We start from the raw sequence: 23,519 nt of genomic DNA on the forward strand, positions 1-23,519 counted from the left end.
GGGAAAACTGGGAGGGAAGAGGGAGAAAAAAATAACGGATTTCAGTTACATTATCATTACTAATAATTCATTTAATTTTTGAACGCAGCAGTAGTGAAATACCATTGCTTTCATGGTGTGAGTAAATGATGGCAAACTTGAACTAAATATGCCTTGTATAAGGGTTGATTCTCCAGGTCCTTGTTGAAGGGTTGAATAATGAGTTGAAATGTGAGTGGGAGTCAGCAAGGACACAGAATTGCAGTCTTACTTGGAAGTCCTGTAACCATCTGAAACATCTATCTGGGCAGTTCCTTGGGAAGCATAAGAAGGTAATTGAAGAGATACTGTTAGGAGCATCTGTTGACTCCTCTATTGTGGGGCAGCCACAAGTCAGTGCGTAGGTAGTGATCAAAAGGCAGCAAGTCATCTCTTCAGCACAGCCAAGGCTGGATGTCCTGTTCACCCCTTGAGCAGTGGTTTTGCCATTGGGTAGTCCCTAGTAACATGCTGTGACATGGCCAAAGAGAAGGGAAGGTATAGTTAAGCTGTACCTTGGTAGGTAATGATAATCTCAACATTTAACAGAAAATTCTATAAGTAGAAATCACCTTCATTGGGCTGATCTGCTTGATCTGCTGAGACCTTGTCTATTTGTATGCTGGGAATGCTTGTTTTGGCTTCTTTCTTTATCTCTTTCTTTTTTTCTTCCTTACTATTTTGTTTGTCTGCTTGCTCTGTTTTTGGTGAGGTTTCTGCAAACACAATACATATTGTGGAAATGGGTTTCCTTCCTATGGGTTACGTTACTGTGGGAGATTTACAGCACAAAGCTGTTGTGTGAGCTACCAGAATGGAAGGGACCTGTGGCAGGATGTCATAGATGTCAGTGAGCCCCTGGATCAGGATGAAGTATCGACTTCACTGATTTTCTGTTGCCAAAAAATAAATCCTTCTTGTAACTTCAGGCTCCTGCAGCACTTTGCAAACTTAGGTGACAGCAGCAAAGGCTGTCTGCTTATTCTTGTTATCTTTCTCTGTCCATAGATACCAGCATCTCTTGTACTATTAGACAGTCTACCAGACTCAGCTTAACTCTTATGTCCTGCCACCTTCCTACATTTTTAGTTCAGCTTTCTTTTGTGCTTGAATACTTTTTCAGATTGGGAAAATGACATCTAAGCTCAGAGTTCAGAGTGGCGGAGCTCAGCTTTGACAAAGCAGGTAAGGGGCCATACGTGATCTGTTAGGATGAAACTAGGTGGAAAAGAAACTTGGTAGAAATCATTAAAAAATGGAAAGAAATGCTTAGCTGCCTGCTAGGTTGAACCACAACACATGGTAATTCAAGTCTGTCAGCAGCAAACTTTGGCGTCTGTTGTTTAATAAGTAATTTTGTTGTTCTATTCTCAGAATTATTAATTTAGATTAAAAAAAAATGTGGAGAAGGGTGATGTGGGGAACAGTTTTCCCTGAAGACCTGAATGTACAAACTTACATTAAAGGCAGGGAGTTGGTATGAGATTCCTTTGTTACCCAAATGCCACTTCTTATGTTATCGTGCTTTTACAAGTACAGTAGCATCAGTATTGCTAGTGTGGATAAAATCTAGACTCCATAGAGCTCAGATGTGAAACTCAGATGGCACCAGAAAGAAAGGGCGGTAGATCCTTCTTCATTTGGAATCTCCCAGTTGTAGCCTGGAAGGATTTTAAAACAAAAATAAATGAACTATAGGCTCATTTGCAAAGATCGGGGAACTTTCCACTCTGTGAATTGTATGTGGTGAAGGAACAGCAAACAACAGAAAGGGGGAAGGGGAAGAATAAGAAAGAGCAGCTTCATTTGCATCATTGAGAAAGCAGTAGCTTCTCCATGTGAGCCCATAGCACTAAAGACCAAAGTTCCAAGTCCTGCAGTTTTCCCCCTTGTCCAAACTATGCAATGAAATAAAATAATAACTCTGCCTGTGGATGATACAAGTTAAACAACATTTCTGTGCCAGCAGTCTTTGTAAAGAGCAGTCATCCAACTGCAGGAGTAAAGTGAAAAGAAAATTAAATAGCTGGAGTATTTGGAGAGCACCAAGGATGCAGAACGGCTAAAGATAATTAAATTACATACAAATAAATTAGTTGCCATAATGGCCAGATTAGGAAATAACACACAGAAGTATAATCCTGCCAAATATTTGAGTAGAGCACCAGAACTGGAACTTCTCTGACAAATGAGAGGAGGAGATTTACAGCTCTTGCTTAAACTGACAAGCAACTCCAAGTGTTTAATTTTTCCTGTTGCATCACAAAACAAACACAACTTATCCTCCCCGAACCCAGCTGAAATCCTAAATTTAGTTCTTTTCTGTAAAGATGTAAGTAGGTTTTAGTTGATGTCTTTGGCTGAAACTGTTAGGCCTGGTGGTGTCTGAGTCTGCTTTGTGTTTGGGATAAGTTTAAATTAAAAAAAAAATAACAATAATAAAGATTATAAACATATGAGGGGGAGATTTTTTTGCTTATCTAAACACTTTTGGACTAGAATGGCTGCTTGCACAGCTCAAGTAATAGTGGAAGTCTTACACAACATGAGCTGTGGTTGTGGCCTAATTTTACTACTTCATACTTGAAAATATTGCAGAGAAAAGTAAACAGCAAAAAGACAATATTTAATTATCGTAATTATTAATTATAAAATATAATTCTTTATTTTTGGCTTAGAATTTGAGGGTCACTAATCATATACTGAAGCTGCGGATGTGTATTTTTTTCAGGGATTATCTCCAAAGGGGGGGAAAAAAAAGTTTACGTTGGTTTTATGTAGAGACTGTGAATGTAACAGTTCAGAATGGTGGAGCTGTACAAATGATGAGCTCAGCCTTCCTGGCCATTCATACTCTTCCTGCATCACAGGAGCACTGTAGAACCATTCATGATTTTGTGTGCTTTGTGTTACCCTTGTACCTTGTAATGAAGTGAGTGAGAACGCATGAGCTGCCCTGTGTTCAGCATGCAAATAATTTTGATGGCTAGGGTGGTGGAGAACCTGAATGTTATGAATTTAACTTTTAAAAATCTTTTAAGTAACATATTTAGTTAAACAGTTGGGCAGTCAGCACCTCCCACAGATATGAAATTATCTGCAGCTTCTGAGAGGAGGGGGAAAAAATCATTTTTCACTTCTTTCATGATTTGTATTTATTCAAATAGTTAATGTTCCCATTCTCATCAAAATTGCTAACTTGTTAAAGGATCTAGCTTAAAAAAAAAAAAGGAATTGGAGGAAAAAAAACATTCAAAATATGTTCTACTGCCAAAAAAAATGGTGTGAAAACAAATCTTTCATATTTCAATAAATGCAAAGCAAAGGCCAACTCTATCATGATTTTACTGTACCAGGAAAAAAATAGCAGCAGGCTGAGGCACTGGCTGTAATGGCACCTGCATTAGGAAATATCACCACAGATTATTTTAGTGGTCAGTGTGTCCAGCCTCAGAGCTTGGAATTCATTTGAGCTCATGCTGCCTACTAGTACGTTAAGGAAACATTGGTGTGTTAATACGTATCTCCAAGAAAGGCATTTTATGACGTATTGCTGTAATATGCTGGTCATTTTTAGGCTTCTTCCCATTCTTCCATGTGTAGGTGTTGCTTCAAGGTCGCCAGGAAGGTAGCGTGGCTTTCTGCCTATTGCATTACTCTTGTATTCTCTGCTTCTGCTCTGTTGTTTCCTTCTCCTGACCACAATCCTGGCAGATGGGCTGCAACAAGTGAGTCAGAGCTGCTGCATAAGCTGCAAGGTGGTAAACCTTGGCTTGGGAACATTTCTAGTAGGCAGAAATCTTTTCCTGTCCTCAAAAATCATGAAAAGCATGTTTTTTTTTAAAAAAAAAGATCCTAGGACTACACAGATATTGGGTTGTGAATTTTTATTTTCTAGGATGCACGTAGTTTGCAGTTTCAGGCATATCCATAATCTCTAGGGAAATAAACATAATTAAAAGGAAAGATATGCTTGTATGTGTGGGTGGGAGTGTAATATTCTCAGGCTTATGGCCTTAAGAAGAAACAGTAAATAGCATATGAAACTCCATAAAGTGGTAAGCGTTGGCAGTTTTGTTCCTTGCGGGTTATGTACTGACCTAAAGAAGTGAAACTCTTACTTAATAGGGTAGACAGTAACTCTTCAAAAAGGTGTTAGGTATGAGCAGAGCATTGTCAGCCTCGTGTTCGAGATAATTAAAGCTTGCTGCTAGAAAAGGTGTGATGATAAATTTTCAGCACTGAATTGTGTTGATTATTTGCAGTGGTTGTAAAATACAATCTTTTTTTCAGAGGCAGCATGGAATAAATGATATTTTTCTTCAATTGCATGAACTGTGCCCCCTTACTCCTCCCACAGGGTAGTAGATAAATCAGAGTTAAATATACACACAGTTGAAATGCTCTATTTGAGAACCTGCTATGCCAATAAATCAATATTTACTTGCTGTTTATGCCATATATAAGTGGCCCATTCACAGATGTTGAATAAGTTTCTCAGAGGAAACTACTCGATATGCTTAAGACCTCAGCAGCAATGACTAAAGTATTATTCCAATAGCATCACTTGAGTAGGAACAATTTTACAGAATAGCATGGGCGTTATATAGGGTTTTCTTTCAGCTAATGCTCTTAGTCTTCAATGTGTGCTCCTGCTGAATTAACAGTCTTCCAGAATATCTGAGGTTATTTCCTTCCAGCAGATGTTTCTGTTGCTAAATTTTGGGTAGTTAACTAACTTGAAATGCATATAGTTTATATTGTATTTGAACCTGGCAAGCTTTTTTTTTTTGCTCTATTGCAAACTTTGCCTGTTTCTTTCACCAAGCGAACACAAAGGGAAGTTAAAGCACACAATTTGGCCCTGTGCTTAGAAATTCATGGAATGTGGGATCTCTTGCTGAGAAAAACAGCTGAATGATTGCTGTTTTATCTAGTAAAACAAATGCCCTTCCCAACAGAGATGATAATTCCTGCTGAACTGAATGCTTATAGATTTTTCCCACTAAATATCTAATTTTCGGAAGAGCTCAGATCCTAGTTCGGTATCTAAATGAAGCTCTGGCAATACCTGGACAACAGCTGCTGTTCCTGAGGACTAGATGCCCAAATAAAAACATTGTTTTTCCCCTTGTGGCTAAATTGGTATCTTTAGGTACTGAGCTCATTCCAATTTATATTTGAATGAATAATGGGTAATCACACTTGTAGAATTGCTAAAGTCTGATGCTAATTAGTAAGTGAAATGGCAGCTTTTTAGCACTGCCATTTTAGAAAGTATCTCCAATTAGCCCCCTAAATCCTGATTTAGGCACCCTTCTTTAAATCAGGTGTGTACAGCCACAGATGGAGGCGCAGCATTTGTTCACACTGTACCCGTTTTAGATTATCAGCACATAAAAGCTAACACAATGAAAACAAGTTATCACTAAATAATGAGCTATTTCCACTTAATTGCTGCAGAACTGCTGTGCTGGGAGATGGACGTTAGGAGGAGCAGAGGAAGCCTGTGCACTGACTCTTGTATTATTAAGTAAATGATAAAGAAATCATCTGAAAAACAAAATGCTGGTGTGCTAGCTTTTTGATGGAGATGCTGTTTTCCTTACTGAAAGGATAAGACCTTCCTGAGAAGTAAGGGTGTAAACAGTAATCAAATCTGGGCTATTGAAAGAGCCTGAGATGAAGGGTTGTAACTGAGAATCTAAGACTTACATCATAAGTATGTAGCAGTACAGAAATTTTCTCTTGTGTATATTTAGGCTCTTCACAGTATGAGTTTAACACCTAATGAAAACATTAGGGTAGTACATACAGTAATATTAAAAGTGTTGATGAGGATTTTTTTTACTACTTTCCCTGGTACAGAAACAGGAGGGAAAGCTGTGAAACCAGATCAACGCTAGCAGTGAGCAGAAGGGTGTAAGTCTTCCAGTTTGGGACCTGCCAGCACACAGTGGGAGGCTTCAGGTGGCTGCGTGTTCTCATGTAAACGCCTCATGAGGCGATCTTTCCCCTGAAGGAGGCACTTGTGGTCTGCATTTAGGTTGGCTGTCTGTCTCAAGCCAGTTAGTGGAGCCAGAGAAAGATCTGTGAGATATAAGACCATGAGGGAAGCAAAAGTTGTTGCTGACCAGTTTATTACAAGTCCTAGCCCTCTGCCCAAAAGCAGCTTGGAAGGTAAGGTGAGCTGCTGAACTGCAGGATGCTCCTCGTATCTTCGTTGCCCTTGGCAACCATGTGTAGGCAGAGGTGAGGCCTGTCAGACGGGCCCTGCCTGCAAGCAGCTCGGACAAGCTTTGAGACAAAAAAGCATCCAGTGTGCTCTCCCACAGCGTCCACTGCTGTGGGACCTCTTCAGGAGAGAGCTCCAGAGCCCTGTGAGTCTTCTCCATTGCTGCAAGGTTTAAAATATGTGGGAATATTTTGGTGAATTCGTCATGTTGATGTTGAATAATCAAGTGTGTGCTCAGGCTGACATCTCTTCAGCTCTCTGAGAAGAGCTGAGCTCCAGGTCAGCACAACAAAATGTCTGAAACAGGTCAAGTTGGGTAGGAGAAGGAGGGGAAGAAGGAAGCAGAAAATAGCCATATATATAGTGTTCTAATTTACTTATGTTGGGGTGTGCCTGTGGTGGTTTGTGATGGGATGTGTGCGTAGCTTGAAGACATCATGGAAGAAAACCCTCCAAAGCACATATGTTTGATATGATCTGCATAACAGCACACAGCTAGTGAGCACAAAGACAATTTCAGCTGTCTCGTACAGAAAGACAGCTGGATTTAGGGAGTAGGCCACCCACTGCCGGGAGAAAAATACTTGAATCTTCGGTAACTTCCCTTCACAGGCTTTAGGAGGTGGGAATGGTGCTGTGGCAGCATGTGCCTGGGAAGGATGCTCAATTTCATACACCTCTCCCACAGCCCACTTTGAAACTGCAGCCTCTGCAAATGAAATGTTTTTTTTTTTGTTACTTTTGCACAAACTGCCTGTTTTCTGTTTTCGGTGGAGTTTCACTGTGGGGAAGGGAAAAAAAGTTACTTTCCCCTTGTCTCTGCTGCACTGATGATCTTTGTACTTGTCCTTTCCTGAAATATCTAAGTTAATTTTGTAGCTATTGAAGAGCACGGTGTAAAGGCAGCTTTATAACCTTTCACCACAATGCAACACCCTCCTCTCTGTAATCTCCGCCTCCTGTACCTATTCTTGAAAGCTGCCTGGAGCAATGTTTCTGCCTCGTAAATCTGAGCCTTGAAGATAGGTAACGTTGTCTGCACTGCTAGAGCTGAAGCAGTCCATCCGATTTTCTGATAATGTCTGCTTGATGTACTTCTGGTAAACAGTTTTATTTGTGGGAGATTACAGTCATAGTAAAAATCCAAATGGTGACAAAATAGTTATGAGAGGCAATGCCAGAATTTCTACTTGTTTTGCATCTACTCTTAACCTCAAGCTAAGCATCCTGTCAATTATATTTTCAGTACACTCTAAATACAGACCTGAAAGAGGGTTTTGTTCCATCCAAAGTCACACACCATCAATTAGTACAGGAGGATGTGTTCCTTGATGGCATAGGAATCCAAGCAAACCTGAAATGAACAATCTTTTTCTATGAATTCTATCATTCTGCCTGTGGAGAAACTGAGTCTGCACCTGTGTGGAGAACAACCAATAGCTTTTCATGTGTGAAACTCTTAAATGTAGCAATTACACAAGCCAAATTGTGAGCGGGTGTGGCTTATTGGTGGATGCTTTTATTGTACCTTATCTGCAGAAAATGAATCGTGATACACACATGGCTTTTCAGGGACCAGTGTATGCTGTCAAACCTAGAACTGCAGAATTGAGTCAATTATCTGAGAGACAGGAAAGAGACCCCTTAGAATACAGTTGAATCAGTAATGTTGCAAATACTGCTTTTCTGGCAGGCAATTAAGGAGAAAAACTATATTTGGGTACTTAGGCAGCTAGAAAGAGTCCTAACTTGTGGCTTTTCCATGTGGAAACTGTGAGATGTATGTTTTTAACACATCCAAGATTCAGGCTGCTTATGTTGATGCCTATGTTTATTTCCCAATCTGGTAAAATCATTAGATAAGGGTGGAAACCTCTTCTCTTTGGAGAAGAAGGGGACACCTACTGGCAACAGATAAGCGCGTGGGCATGCAGACTTGCACTGACAGCCTGGTGTGGCAGAATATGCTCTTACCACTTTTAGAATCATAGAAATTCTTGAGTTGGAAGGGACCTTAAAAGGTCATCTAGTCCGCCTCCTCTGCACTGAACAGGGACACCTACAGATGGATTGGGTCACTCAGAGCCCCATCCAGTCTGACTTTGGATGCCTCCAAGGATGGCGCATCTACTGCCTGTCTTGGCAACCTGTGCCAGTGCTTCACCACCCTTATTGTAAAAACCTTTTTCCTTGTGTCCATCCTGAATCTCCCCTCTTTTAATTTGAAACCATTTCCCTTTGTCCTATCGCAACAGACCCTGCTAAAGAGTCTGTCCCCTTCTTTCCTGTAGTTCCCCTTTAGATACTGAAAGGCCACTATCAGGTCTCCCTGGATGGAGCCTTCTCTTCTCCAGGCTGCACAGCCTCAGCTCTCTCAGCTTGTCCTTGGGGTAGGGGGGGAGTGTTTGATCCCTTGGAGCATTTTTGTGGCCCTCCTCCAGACATTCTCCAACAGATCCATGCCTCCTGTACTGAGGAGGTATGGCACGACTGTAATGGTTCATGTCCAGCTTGCTGTTCACCAGTACCACCTGCTCCTCTTGTGAAATCCAGATCAGATTGGAGACTATGGCTCAATCATGTATGACTGTTTAAAGAAGGCCTTCAGTGTTTTGTTGGCACAGAGCAGCCATTTCACATTTCAGAACAGATGTGTTAACCATATACAAGGAGAGAGGGTAGGAATGGCCCCTTGCAGTTAATGTTTATGGCAGCAGTGAAGTCATGCAAGCATGCTGAGGGAATCTGTCCCCTAAAGTGGTGCTGTGAGTGTAAATCCGCCTTGCTGTACATGCTGTGTAATTGCATGAACACAGTATTTCCTATTGTCTCTAGGCAAAAATTGTTGGTTTTTTGTTCTTTTTTTTTAAAGCTACACCTTTGAAATATTGATATCACAGTTATTTGATGTGCCTTTCAAGCCTTGTATCTTGGTACTGATGGTTCATAACTTTTTTGTCTTTTAGCCAATCATTGTGCTGATGAATAAGCTGTTGCTTAGATCTACAGCATTTACTTCTCTAAGTGCCAAATAGTTTGTCTTTTGTCAGTGGTTACACAGTGCAAATGCTTTCAGAACAAGTTTATCTGTGTTCCCTGGTTAGCTCAGAAGTTTTGGCAGTGAGTCTGATGATAAGAATTACAACAAAAGAGAAGGTGCTCCTCATTCAGATACCTAAAGCCCATTTTGAGGCAAGAACAGTGGGCATCTGCTCACGTAGAGATGATATCATTGCAACTGAGGCCCCTGAATTTCAGGGTCAGAGCATCCTTTGGAATTTCTCAATGGAGAGTGCTTTCCTGTGTGTGCTTCCACCTGAGCAAGGTGTTTACATTTCATTTCTCCTTATTCTGCATTGTGCTTTATCTCTGTGACTAATTGTTCTTTTTCTGATGCTGTTTACAATGTGTAAATAAAGGAGGTATCCAAACCTCTTTGCCAGAAGATGTCAAAGGCTTCTGGTAAGTTTGTGATGTTAGAAGTGTCGTTCAGGGGAAAAGATAGCAAATGATGCTGCTGGTGGTGTATTGGAGTTTGAGAAGGAAAAGAAGAAATGCAGTACAAAGATCTGCAAATAATTTTGTGATTTAGTAATGGAATTATTTAATGACGGAGCTCTTCCTGCCAGATTCCGATGGCTTCAAAATATTTGCACTAATGAGCACGTTCACTTGGAAGTTGCTTATGTGAAGTATTGTTCTCATGTCACTCAGCAGACAGTAATACCTTGCAAAAGGAAAGAGAGATCCTCCTCTTACCTAGGTCATTCAGCAACCTAGTGAAATGCATATTGAAGCACCACAGGCATGTGTTTAACTCGATCACTGAACAAACTACGCAGTGGGCTTTGTATCTTACTAGCAAGATAGGCATAGTTACACAATTTGAAAAGGCTTTCTGTGGGAGGAAGAGTCTATCTGATCTAGAGGACACTAACTGTAGTTAAACTGCAGAACTGAGCCCAGGAGACTGTATTTACACCTGGACAGAAGATGTGAGTAGAGCAGCCTAAGCTATCCCTTTATAATATTAGTAGACTTTCTGCAAATCAGACGTGTTTAAACTTCAGGAAAGAGTCAGATGCAATGTGTCAGATTACTGGTTAAATTGCATGAGTAGAAGAATTAAAGAGATAGAGGGTTTTATTATGGAATTATTGGAGCATCAAGTCCAGTGGAAAACTGAAATTGAACCTTTACAGGGGCTGATCCCAGGGCTGATCTCATTTGATACTTTAATTGCTGACAGTGATGTAAGCAAGGGAGTTCAGTGGAATTTTTTGGTGTCGAGCATAAGAGCGTATCAACATAACAGAACCCCCAGATCATGTATGAAAGGAGTGTGATGGTCATAACCACCAGGTTTTGGAGGGGATGGGGGGGGGAGGGCGGGGAGTAAAGGGGAAGTGGGAGATGAGCAGAGGAGAAGAAAATTTGGCAAAGGAAGTTGATTGGGTGGGTGGGCTCTTTCGCATTGGTTTTACTGTTTCTTCCTTCACATATTTGGTCAGATCAGGGAAGCTAAGAACTAATTTGGGAAGTACAGTGTGTCCAAGATAACATTCAGTTGACAGTTTTTGGTGCATCATTGCTGATGTAGTCTGGGTTGCTAAATACAAATCCCTTTACCCAGTTAGTGTGAAATGGAAGGATTATAGTGTACGGACTGCCAGCTGAATGCTGTTTTTTGTCAATATTGACAATGCCTAGAATCATGATTTTTCTTAGGATACTTTTTTCTTAGTGTACAAATAACTTATTTGTAAATTCTAAAATATTTTCCTGGGGCTGGACAATGCCTGATGTTTAGGTAACAAGATATGCTAAAGCAATTCATGTCACTGACTAATCCATATGCTCTGTGTTGGAATTAGCAATTAGCTCAGATGCTATAGTCCCTATTTTGCTTTTAATTTCATAATTTTCAAACCTGATTTTGTTAATTATTTTGTCACGTGTCAATTTTACGGCATATAATTCACAAACCTCTTTTTAATGAATGGGGATTTACGATTAGTTAATGCACCAAAGAACGCTGATGTGAAGATTTCTCCACGATTGCCACCATACCACTGGGAAATGTGGTGAGCCAGCTATTTTATGTTTTCCTCTTTAATATTAAGCATGCTGAATTTTATGGACTAACTGAAATAAAAATAAACGATGAGGAAAAACCCTTTATGTAGCTGAAAATGCAAATTGAGTGGATTTCAGGAGTTTATATATTTGTGATTTCTTATTCAGAGTAACAAAGTAATGCCACGTTAGAAGTGTTGGAGAAAGAATGAGTCCAAGGATATTCAAAAATCATGGTTGATTTAGTTTATATACGTATAACAGTAATACCTGAGAACTATATATTGAAGCACCAATAACTTCAGATCTACGGTTTGCTCTTTAATACATACAGTTTGATAACCTGTATATCAGGTTATCACAATATACTATGTGATCAGAGTTGCTCACAACACAGCTCAAGGAGTTTTTGACTGAAGCATAAGACTATTTCCAACACGTACAGCATGAGGTATGTGAAGATCCCGTGCTGAAATGAAATTGAGTTGCTAATGTTGTATCTGAAGTCTTCCACACTCCGTGAAATAAGTTGCTTTTTCATATTCTAATTGCAACCAGTTTAACTAAATTTACCTACTGAAATGTTTTCTCTGAAGAGAGATTACGAGAATGTGAGGTTTGCACATCAGTTATCTAATATGTAGGGTCTGCAGTTCAGTAGTTTTGAAAACAGCTGTGAAATTGCATTAGTGGAACTTTTTCTCCCTCTTCCTGTTTAAAGGCTGGTTAGATAGCTTAAAGATCTTCTTTCTGGAGAAGCAAAAAAAATTACTATGGGCCCAGACAAGAGAGACTAAAGCAAAGGAAGGAGAACAGCAACAAACATTTTGAATGCTGATAAGTTTTCAAATGATCTGAAGCTTGGGTTTGTTGAATAAGACTCAGTTATTCCACTAAAGCCTACCCAGGCCTCTCTTCTGGTTGTACTGCATTTTTTATTCTCTCATGCTTTAGTTATAAATAAGCATCCCGGATAGACCGAAGAGAGAGAGAGAGAAGTGAGTGCTCAAAGATATGTCAGTTAAAAGAATTTTTACTGTGTGAAGAAATGGAATTGAAATATTTGGACTGGTTATTTTGGAATGCAAGTACAACTCTGATTTTACTGTTAGCATTTCTCAGGCCATGCCGACTAATTCTCCCCTCTTCAAGGTCAGAGTAAATGTCATTTAAAATTCTAGAATTGCAGTTTCAGTCTACTTTTTTTTCTGCACACCATTTGTATTGCAGCTGTCAGCATCCTGTTCCAGATCTTAGTTTCCTTCATAGTTTTTTAAGCTTTTCTGCTAGGTGAAACCTTCCACGTAACCAGAGCACCAGCTTCTCTGAGTACTGTCAATTGTAAAACCAAACTCCAACTTCAAAACGTCAAAATCAGAACCAAATTCTAGTCATATTTCCCATTTTCCATCCGTTAATGCCAGCAGAGTAATCTTATCCCCAGGGCATAGGTGCAGCAGTGGAAGGCCAAGCAGATGCCTTCCTGGGCACGTGTTGTGCATATGCAGGAAGTGCACTATTATACCCAGAACTTCAAGAACTTCCCCAGGACAACTGTGACCTTGAGTTGCTCTGATCGTTGTTATCCGTATTGGGTAACGCTTTATGGAAGCACAGCAGATGCGTAGTGAAGCTCAGTGGCATTCAGTCATTTAGGCTGCTTGTACCATGAAAAGATGCTGACAGGAGCGATGCAGGCTGTATTCAGAAAGCTTCTGGAAAAAAATACACGTGTTACTGAGGTTAGATCTTACATTATTGTACATTATTAAAATGTCCTGCAAGTGCCATAGGTGAGAGAATTGGAGTGAGAATACTAGTTAGTATTATACAGCAGTGCTCTTTTCTAAAGGCACGTGTTAATCTATTAAACACTATTGGATTGTTTTTACCAGTAGTCAGTAATCTTTCTGTTGTCTCTTACTTGCATCTATCTTTTAAAAAGAAAGGAATAGCACAGCTGTCACAACAGGATATTCTTCAGCAAGAAAACTAGTCTCTTGCAGCCAAACTCTCAGCAACTCAAGAGCTGTACAAGGCCACTTGTTAGTAGCAAAAGGGACATTTTTGTCCTTGGATGTATACAGATGGTATTTGGTGAAGTGCACAGAAGCCAAGGCACATCTTAACAGTGGGAATAGATGAGACGTGAAAGTTTATAGCTATAAAAGAAAAGCAGTCTCTTTTTTTTTTTAATTCTTTTATAGTTGGTGTGACGGTCGGACAGTGGGGAAGCACAAGCAAATATATAACAGGTCATGCTATACAGTAGGATTACAATTGAAGGCGATGATAAAGAAGCAGAGGAAAAACTAACCAGCCATTTTATGTCTGCTTGGTTAAGGAAGAAACAAGTTCTCTGATCTTACTGTAAAAATGGTCCCACTACTGTCAGTACACTGCTCTCTGGGCTGTAGCACAGGGAAGAGAAAGGAATTTCCCTCCAGAGCTCACTGGTTCTAAACATTCTGGTTCTTCTTCCCCCCACTGCACGGCAGTTTGCACCCTAAATGAGACATCCGTGCATTTTGGCTACCAGTAATAAACTGAGCTGTAGCTCCACTAGCTAAAGGAGCCTTTATTTCCCCATAAACTAAGAAATAAAATGTCTGTAGTTGAAAATGCAAGTGCTATCTGCATGAATGAGGTTTAGGGACAATTTGTGTGTATTAAGTAGGCATTAAATAGCCAAAGCTCTAGTTTTTAAAGAAGGCTTAAATAAAAGAAGTTACAGCATGATAGCAATGCCTTCTTGGTTACCAAGGGTAACATGAAGTGTGGGTTTAAAGGTATTTCTGTTGGTGCTGCACACATGTAATGTTTTCTCTTGGATGATACATAATGCAAACATGATGTCACCCAGTCAGTTTTTGAGACATTCTCTTTAAAGGAAGGAAAAAAAAAAAGAGTTAACTGGATATCTATTACCACTTATGAGAAATCTAGATATGTATGTTTCCCATAGTCTCTTTCCAACATGAAGCATAAGTTAAAGCAAATAAACCCTGTATTACAGCCAGTGGTTTTTGGTATGTTTGCACCTAAGCTAATATGTAACTGCACAGCTTATATTAGGCTGCCTCTGAGGTGAAGCTAAAACTATTTCCTAACCTGAATATTGCAGAAAGTAAATTGGTAACATTTTAGAATCTTTGTGTTGAAAGCCATTTTTACTACAGCACAAAGCAAGGTCTACATTCCAGTTTTGGCATGGTCAGGGTGAATTTTTGTCTAGGCAATATTTTTTTTTCCTATTTAAATATCAATAACTGTGTACAAAACTGGCTATACTCATTTCTGCAGCATAAGTATCACTGGTACAAGCTGTTCTTTCCTGAATGTTACTACTTTGGTGAGCTGATGTCAGTTTCTGTGGAAAATCTGTGATTTCAGTGTTTCACCTGTGATAGGAACCAGGCAGAATTGTAAGTTGCTTTTAACGAGCTCTCTGTGACAAGGTGCAGGGACTGCCGAGTTTTGATTTGTCATCCTATACAATTTATAACCTTCAGAATGTTTTTCTCTCTAAACTAGAACTTATGTATGGAGCAGACGTAGGTTCAAATGCATGCAATAGTACTAAGAGCTGTAAGTGACCATCTGATATATGATATGGAGTTCCTGACCACTTAAGATTTCTTTTTCTTAACAGCCCTCAGTCCTTAGAGCTGTTGTTCTGAGCCATTCTTACCTGTAATTTATTCCCTGCCTGCCCCGATGTTTTCCTGCAGTTTAAACTGAATATTGTAACTTCTAGTTAATAAACCAAATCGCTACACAACATGTTTTGCTGTTGGTTCCACCAATAAGTCTTATTTTTGTTAACTGATCTTTAGGTGAAGTCTGAGCTTTTTTTTCTTCTGAAATGTCCTGACTCAGTGTACACATCTGCCTCGAGGTTGTACTGTTGGAGCTGAGTACTACACGATGGTGAAGTCCCTGGGCCTTGGAGCTGAAGAAAGGTGTGTCCAAGTAATTAAGAGTCCTTCTCTACCTACCATGTAAAACTCCCTTGAGTATTTGCCACTGTGTGGGTATGCAATCTGGTGAAGGCTGTCATGAATGTGAATTATATTTTCCACAGAATAAAGTGGAAGATGTAATGCATAGGCTTTGAGACATCAAAAATGAGAAATCTGCTACTCTCTATGTGAACGTTGTCCCCAAAATGTAAGAGAAATAGATATCTCAAACGGGATGGATAAAAGAATTTTCAAATGAATGGCTAGATTAAATAACCTTTTGTGATTATGTGATTTATATATATATATATATATATACATATATAAAAATATACACATACACGTAGCCATAGTTTCAGCCATGACTGTTCATAAATACCAAATGATCTTCAGTAGTCCCTGTTTCTCAGTCACAGGTAGAGATCCTTGTTCCACATCTCAGTAAGCCAGTTAGTCAAATGACAGTTTTCAATAAATGCAGAAGGTGAGCATTGTATGCAACTTCTTACAGTTCTCAGAATATGCCTCAAAATTGTGCCCATGGGCATCTTGTAGCAGAATGGGCATCTTGTAGCGGAATGGGCATCTGCGTTTGTTGTCTGTGAGCACAGGCACATTAAAAATGGGGTAATTGATATTCTGAGAGCGGAGTTTCAATGTCAGATCAAATGCAAAAAAATAATGCATGGGCAGGTTAGCAAAAGACAGGCTTGCTGTGGCTTCTGGTATAAAACAGTGATCTGCTATTGCACTAATGAAAGTCCACAGGGCAGCAGGTAAAGGGCATGTCACTAGTGTTAATTTACTTGAATATCCCAGCAGAAGAATAATATGAAACATTAATCCCTATGAGAGAGACATGGCTGATGTGACCTCAGATCACATAAGGAAGTGTGTCTACATGTAGAATTCTTTTGGCCTTTTGCTGACAATGTGGAGGAAGGGCAGTTCAGTTCCTATAACTGGGAAGTCACTGTACATCTTCATCACTGAAGCTTTCCTCTTCCTGTTCTCCCCCACCCCCCATGATAACACTATTTATTTTTTTCTTGTTTTCTTTATCAGCTTTGCCATGGTAGCTGGTTAGGGTGAGAGCATGAAGTAGATCATGGGCCTTACCTACTTAGCAAACTATATTCTGAACTAGGCAGGCTTGGAAATACGCTGCAAGTTTGACTTGTAAAAGGGCTGCTCTGAAAGCAGTGTTTCCTATTTTATTACGTTGGCCTGTGGCATCAGAGTTGGATGTTGTTGGTATGTTAGTAGAGGTTGAACCTTTCCTCCAATATTCAGTTCATTCTGTTGCTATGTGATCTTAACTAAGCTAAGAGCTCAAACTTCCAGAGCCAGATCAAAGGAGAAGGCAACTTTTGTCTTGCAGCACAGTAACACCAGGACCCACTACGAGTTTGAGGACTTTAGAGCACATTGTGGATCTTGACTGAACTGTTCATGTAGTCCAGATTTGGCTCTTTCTGACTTCTACCTCTTTGGGCCTATGAAAGACAGGCTGCATAGGCAGCATTATCCTAGCAACAGAGTAATCATAGCAGCTGTGGAACAGTGGGTCACTTCCACTGGTGCAGATTTTCATGAGTGCATCTTGCAGGCTCTTGTTCATTGCTGGTGAAAATGTGCAGCTGATGGTGGTGACTCTGTTGAAGAATAGTGTTTTGTAGCTGAGAATTTGCTCTACCAAATAGTGTTACTGTGCTCCTTGTGTCTGCTGTGAATTACATAGCAATACATAGGAGGCTTTACTTTCAGAGCAACATACATGCCAATGAATATCTGGAGAGAAAAGATGAATCAAGAAGGTCTGCTTGTGAGCAAGCAGGACATAGTGTTCCTGACATAGGTCCATTAGAAGAGAAAATGTGACAGAAAAACAACAAATGGCAAAGCTTAGAAACTATCATTCACCTGTTCAGGTTGCTGTATGATTTATACAACTAAACAAGACAGCAAGCAGTGAACGTGCATAATTAATTGTTTGCCAATGATTTATGGATCAAGGGCTACTTGCTGTAGGCATAGCCTCGTAATTCTAAATAATGAATAAACCAATAATGTATTGGTTTGGGGAGTAATTCTTCATCAGACAAAGGGAAGAGAATACTTCTAATTGGTTATTTGATTCAAATTCTTCACTCAGTTGGTTTTAGTCACTTAAACACTAACCTAGCAGGGGGAAGATGAGACCTAGCATATGCAGCAGCGAAAACAACATTTCTGTTAATTGGTCTGAACATCTAAAGATTAATGAAGTCCTTCATCTGCATTAACGCAGCTATGGGTATTCCTATAACTACTGGTTCTCTGGCCAGTTTCCAAAGCATGGAATTGAATTTGAGTAAACTCTAGAATAAAAATCCTGCTGTGTCGTATACAGGCTTCCTGGTCAAATCCAGTTGCGGTCCAGCTGCTGACTACTCAACTACTACCACTTCACTGTGGAGTGCCATAGAAGGCAAAGGCAGGGTAGGCAAAAGAAGACCCAAACATAACAGATGATGCCGTTGTTGTCCATTTAATCTCTGATAATTTGGCTACCTGTGGGCTTCCACTCCACTTCGGGCTCTATGAATAGGTGTGATAGAAGACAAAAGCTTTAATAAAATCTAGTGTGAAAGAAAATGGCAGCAAAAGGAAAATGGCATTATTGCCTGAACTCTCCTATGACTCTTTAACTATTGGAGATCTATCAGGTATTGCTTGCTTGTACAGTTACTGGGGCAAAGAAACATTGATCTCTGACTGGATTTTAAAATGTTGCAGAGGCTTTAAAGAGTGACTATATGATAATAATAATAATATGGGGGAAAAATGGAAATACATGCTTCTGTTGAACACTTTTTTTTGTGCTTCTCAAGTGTACTAGGTAAGAATGATGCAGCAGGAGCAGAGTAGCAAAGTTCATCCAGCTGTAGCTGAAACAAGGAAGCTCTAGTTTAATATACATATATACATTCTTGTTCACGTGTGTTTCTGCCTACCTTTCTGATGCAGTGTTGTTGAATGCAGGTGGTCCACTTGTGTGTTTTGCTCTTTACCTGTGCTTTTCCAATTAGTGTGAAAGAGTGGTCAAGCTACGCCTTCCTTCCCTTCAAAAAGCTGTAGATATTTTTGGTCATTGATAAATTGTGTTTTTAGTGCAGTCCATCTGCAACAGACACTAAAAATATTTCAAGAGTTAGATCATTTTAGTTGTGACATCATGCCAACACTGTCACCTAGGTAATGGAACTAATCACCGTAGCAACAAGACTTTATCATTCAGCAGCCCAAACATTTCTGACAGATGGAAAAGCCTAAAGATTTCAAGTAGGACACAAATGAAACATATCTGATTGGGCTAAGTGATATTAACAGTTCGTGAATAGGAATCTTCTGTGCAGGGACATTAAATAAGAAGTGATATATTTTTTTTAGAGGCCCATTTACTTCAAATTAAATTGTTGAATGTTAAAATTTTTCTTCCTTTGGTGGAAAAAAAAAAATAGCAGCATTTAATTAAAACAAGTAGATAAACTTGATAGTTTAAATATTATTGTACAGCCTCTAGGTACTACTCCTGTTTTAGGCATTGTATGAGACTAAGTAAATGACAAAGTACTCCTCAAAATCTTAGCTGAGCTCTACTTTGCTTCAAGGGCAGTAATTTACCCTACTGAAATGAGATAGAGAGCACCCCACACTGAGACCTTCCCTGGGGAGCTCTGGTGAGATGACCAGTTTCCAGCAGTACTATCTGTGCCTTGGCCTTTGGGAAAGACACAACCTCAGACTACAACTACCACAGCCAAACGCAGCTGGGATTAGGCCCAAGTTGAAGAAGAGCCAGGGTGAATTTCTCCCTCAGTGCATTTTTTTCCTTGGACTCAAGCAGACCCACGTGCCACCCTGTGTGTATTGCTCGGATGCAGAGTGGGTTCAGTTTCCATGGAAGATGAAAGCTGTGGATGCCCCGTCCCTGGGGGTGTTCGAGTCCAGGTTGGATGGGGCCCTGGGCAACCTGGTCTTGTAAATGGGAAGGTTGGTGGCCCTGCCTGGCAGGGGGGTTGGAGATTGATGATCCTTGAGGTCCCTTCCAACCCAGGCCATTCTGTGACTCTGTGAAAATACCCTTTCATTTTCTGCTATGGTCCCTGGGCTGTTAGAGGCCCTGTTACTTATCCTTGTGGGTAGAAGCAATGCTTCTACAGGTGGCATGGAATAAGTGATGGCTGCTTTAGGGATGAAGATAAAGGACCTGGTTAGGCTTCCCTGATCCAATATGTGAGGGGAAAAGATTGGAGATGAGTGGACATATCATAGAATCATATATTCATATTCTGCAAAGTCATCAGGTGAGAATATGGATAAAACCATCTTTGCCAGCAGCTTTGACAGACTAGTAAGGAGGGCTCTAAACTGCATGAGCGTTGGTGATGAGAGCTTGTAATTAAATGAGGAGACAAAGTTTGGGGTGGTTAAGTGCTTTTTGGGCAGTCTGCAGATAAAAGGCACTGGTCCTTATGGGAAACTGTGATCTCTGTCTTGGAAGGACAGCAGACTGGGACACAAACAGTGCAGGAGGGTTCTGGAATGTGTCAGTAATGGTTTCTTAATGTAGACATGAGAAAAGTTTAGATGTGATTTTCTCCTAGATGTGATACTCACAAAGAAGAACTGGTGTGGGATGTGACAATTCATGGGTCAGGCTGGTGACTGGTGTGAGGAAGGTAGTGAAGTGCAGACCCTGGAGCTGAGGCAGCAGGCTTTGGCTTATTCAGGAAACTGGCTAGTAAGGTCCTGTGGAAGACAGCTGTCTCAACTGTTTTCAAAAAATGGCAAGAAGGACAACTAGAGAAACTGCAGGTCAATCATACTCATTTTGTTTCTAGAAGCAAATCCTCTCAGAAGCTGTTTTTAGACATATAAAGGAGAGACTTTTTGAAAATAACCACCATGGATTTACAGAGGGCAGATCATGCTTGACTAGAGCTGTGGATGATGAAAGATCAATGGATGCCCTCTACCTTGACTTTTGCAAGGTTTGTGACATTATCCTTCTATCTACAGTGAGGTGATGAAAGCTGGGAGGGGTGGGGGTTGGGTGAGGCTGACTCAGGAGGGTCAAATAGCAGTGATTAATGGCATCACCTGGAAGATGGCAGCAAGAGGGAGTGTCTCAGTGATCTACTCTAGGACTTATACAGGATAATACCTGTACCAGTGATCTGGAGTAGGAGCAGATTTGCACTCTCATCACGTTTTTCATCCTGTGCAATGTCCTACTTTTAGGACAAATCAGACCCTTGTATCCATACAGGCTAGGGAGCTGCACTTCTGAAGGGCCCTATGGTGTCCTGGTACACAATGGGCTGAATGTGGGCCTTGGGGATGGTAGAGAAAGCCAGGTGGTTAGGTACAGTGTGCTGGGATGTATCCAGAAAGTCATAGACAGTAGATTGAGAGATGTAGTTATTCCTTTCATCTTGGCGCTCCTTAGACCATGTCAAGTTTAGCACATCCTGGCTGGTGAACTGGAGGAAGTTCAAGGGAGGCCACTGGGGTAGCCTGGAGAGGAGAATTCACCCTATGAGTTTGGTTAAACACGGAGGCTGCACGAGAGAGCTTAAGTGTGTCTCTGTTCTGGAGGATTTCAAGTCATGAGCAACAGGGTCAGACTTCTGTTTTAATCATACTCCGAACAAGAGTTTAGGTGAGAGACCTGCCCTGGTCTCTTCCAGCCTGAATTATTCTGCCATGTGGTTTTTTTTATTTTATTCCACTGGAAGATACAATTTCTCTTTATTCCTCCTAATCTTTCTACCTGTGTCTAATCTCTTAAAACTGCATCCCTGTGGTGGCTTGTGAATCAACAACATAGGTGAAAGTTTTTCTTCTACAATAAAGAGTCACATCTTATTCAGATGAAATGCAACTAATCATAGAATATAGCATTTAAATATTAAGTGTGTGTTATACTTTCTGGCTGCATCACCATATGTAGTGAGATATACGTTACTGTTTTAATCAAAATGGCTTATATTGGTTCAGGCAGCAACAGTGAATAAAGTCTCAGATAAAGAACAGTGACTTGCTGTGCTTCAACATAAATATTAGCTGCTCTCCAGTAAATGCAGCTCATCTTTCCTTAGAAATGCAGTACAGAGTAGATAAAATGCTATTTCTTCCACTTACCCATATTATACAGGCTCAGTATTAACCTAAGCTTTCCACTCTGAGGGAATTAGACATGATAATTATTTTTATATATTGTCTGATAGCTTTCCTTATCAGAAGTTGAGGTTTTTATTCCTACCTTCAGTATCTGACACTTTGTAATGGAAGGGGAGACTTTGGGCAAATAAGCTAGAGCTCAAAATAACCATAGCAATTACTTCTCATTCTAATTGAGATTGTGAAGGTGTAAGTCTGCATTAAGAATTTCTCTGTGCGCCTTGTGAGGTTTTTTCTGATCATCTCCCTTCCAGGCAAACACAGACATGTTGTGGTTTATGTTTTGTAACCCCAATGGTTTGGGTCTTGAAAGCTGCTTTTAAAGATTCAGAAAAATCACAGTAAAACAGCTGCTTGGATTTATGAAATATAAATGGTACAGTTGAAAATGCACAGATGGCCTCTCTTGGTGATGCATTTCAGAAATGTGCTTAGATGTTGTTCAAAATATGAATTTGAATAAATCTATGATTGCTTAATGATTTTCTAGTTAGTGACAGAAGCTACTGGTGGGAGACAGCAAGTAGTCAGATACCTCAGTCTGATTTTGGAAACTTACATATATGCCCCTGCTTTTTTTGCATTTGTCAAGACTAAAACGACTTTCTAATTCTTATTTGAAATTCATTTGCAGCCATCTTTTTGCCGTGGCTTTGAACTGTTGCAAAACATAGGATGGAGGATTATCCCTGATAGAAAGTCTGGATTCATTGTGTCTTGGACTGCAGCACTGTTTTTTTTTTCTGAAGGGAATGCTTTCTATCTCACTACACCGTGTTCTGTACTCATGTGGAAGGAGTAAAGCGGAAAGGGTGCTACTACCTTTACAAGTGTGGAATAACTTTGTCATAGACATATGAGTGAAGAATACCAATACGTTGCTTGGACAGTGGGTGCTTTGAGAGGGGAAAAAAAGCCCTTCATTTCATGCTAGTAGGGATTTCTTTTGTGACTTAAGCAGCCACTGAAGGGAATTTGTTTGTTTAGGTTACAGTCCATAAGAAGAGTTTTTAATAGAGGCAGCTGAATGTTTTTTCTTACATACTGATCATTACATTGCTATCAATAACTGCCTAATAAAAATAGTGCAAAATCATGCTTTTCTGAAGTTTTCTTAGGTATTTGACAAGAATTGGACAGCACTTCCGTATGTTTCTCAATACAGTAGCATGTTGCAAAAGTATTCTATCCTTTAAGCACCAATTGCCATTACTGATTCATTAAAACGTTAAATAACTGTATTCAATTTCCTGTATTGAAAAGTGAAAACCAGGAACAAAACCAACAAAGATTCACATGTCTGATTATTACCATGCTGGAAGTAAATAATAGATCACTATGCCATTCGTGGCACAAGTAATGGTTTTTGGGTAACAGCATACATCCAATTGAAAAATGATGGACGCATCAAAATGAAGTATGCCATAGTCAGAAAGTACAAGCTTCTAAAACAGATGATGATAAGTTCAAGACCTGTGCCCAGAACAAAAGAATTTTCAGTCTCAAATAAGATTTATTGCTTCCTTTTTAAAAAATATTGAGTGGCAATCACAATTTATTTAATTAAAGAGTGCAGATGCAGGGAAATGTTCCCATGGTCTTCCAGCAATTGCCTTTTATTTATGAAGCAAGCTCACAAGCTTAGAGCAACCGTAGATGTGCTGAAAGTGACAAGTGGGGAGTTGTTTACATTTCTTCCTAAAGAAATCCTTGTTTACAGTTTCTCATCTTCCTTAATTTTTCTTACTGCTTACACCTTTCTTGACTGTCCATTCCACCATTTCTCCAAGGCCGCTTATGACAGAATATGATAGACCACTTCATTTCTATTTATGGTAAGGGTGGACTTCAGTTTTTCCAATCCACTTTCAATGGTTTGGATCTCCACTTTTCTAAGTTCTCAATGCTAGCTAATCTAAGACTGCTCCAACCAGTTCTGTAAATGTGTCAGTTAAATACATCAGCGTGGAAAACATCTAGCTTATCTTTATGTAAGTGTT

The 23,519-nt window shown here is 39.9% G+C and overlaps 1 protein-coding gene and 1 long non-coding RNA gene across 2 annotated transcripts in view; one reads left to right on the top strand and one right to left on the bottom strand.

The window, feature by feature from the left end:
* Nucleotides 1-23,519, top strand: part of FSHR (follicle stimulating hormone receptor) — a 210,601-nt gene that overhangs the window by 7,904 nt on the left and 179,178 nt on the right. The window lies entirely within an intron of this gene.
* LOC121110171 lies at nt 11,561-18,576 on the bottom strand. The gene is made up of 2 exons (XR_005858164.1): nt 18,288-18,576; nt 11,561-13,044 (listed from the first exon to the last, which is right to left on the bottom strand). It is a non-coding gene; the product is annotated as an uncharacterized LOC121110171 (long non-coding RNA).

The sequence above is a fragment of the Gallus gallus genome, chromosome 3 (assembly GCF_016699485.2).
Source record: "Gallus gallus isolate bGalGal1 chromosome 3, bGalGal1.mat.broiler.GRCg7b, whole genome shotgun sequence".
Classification (NCBI taxonomy): Eukaryota; Metazoa; Chordata; class Aves; order Galliformes; family Phasianidae; genus Gallus; species Gallus gallus.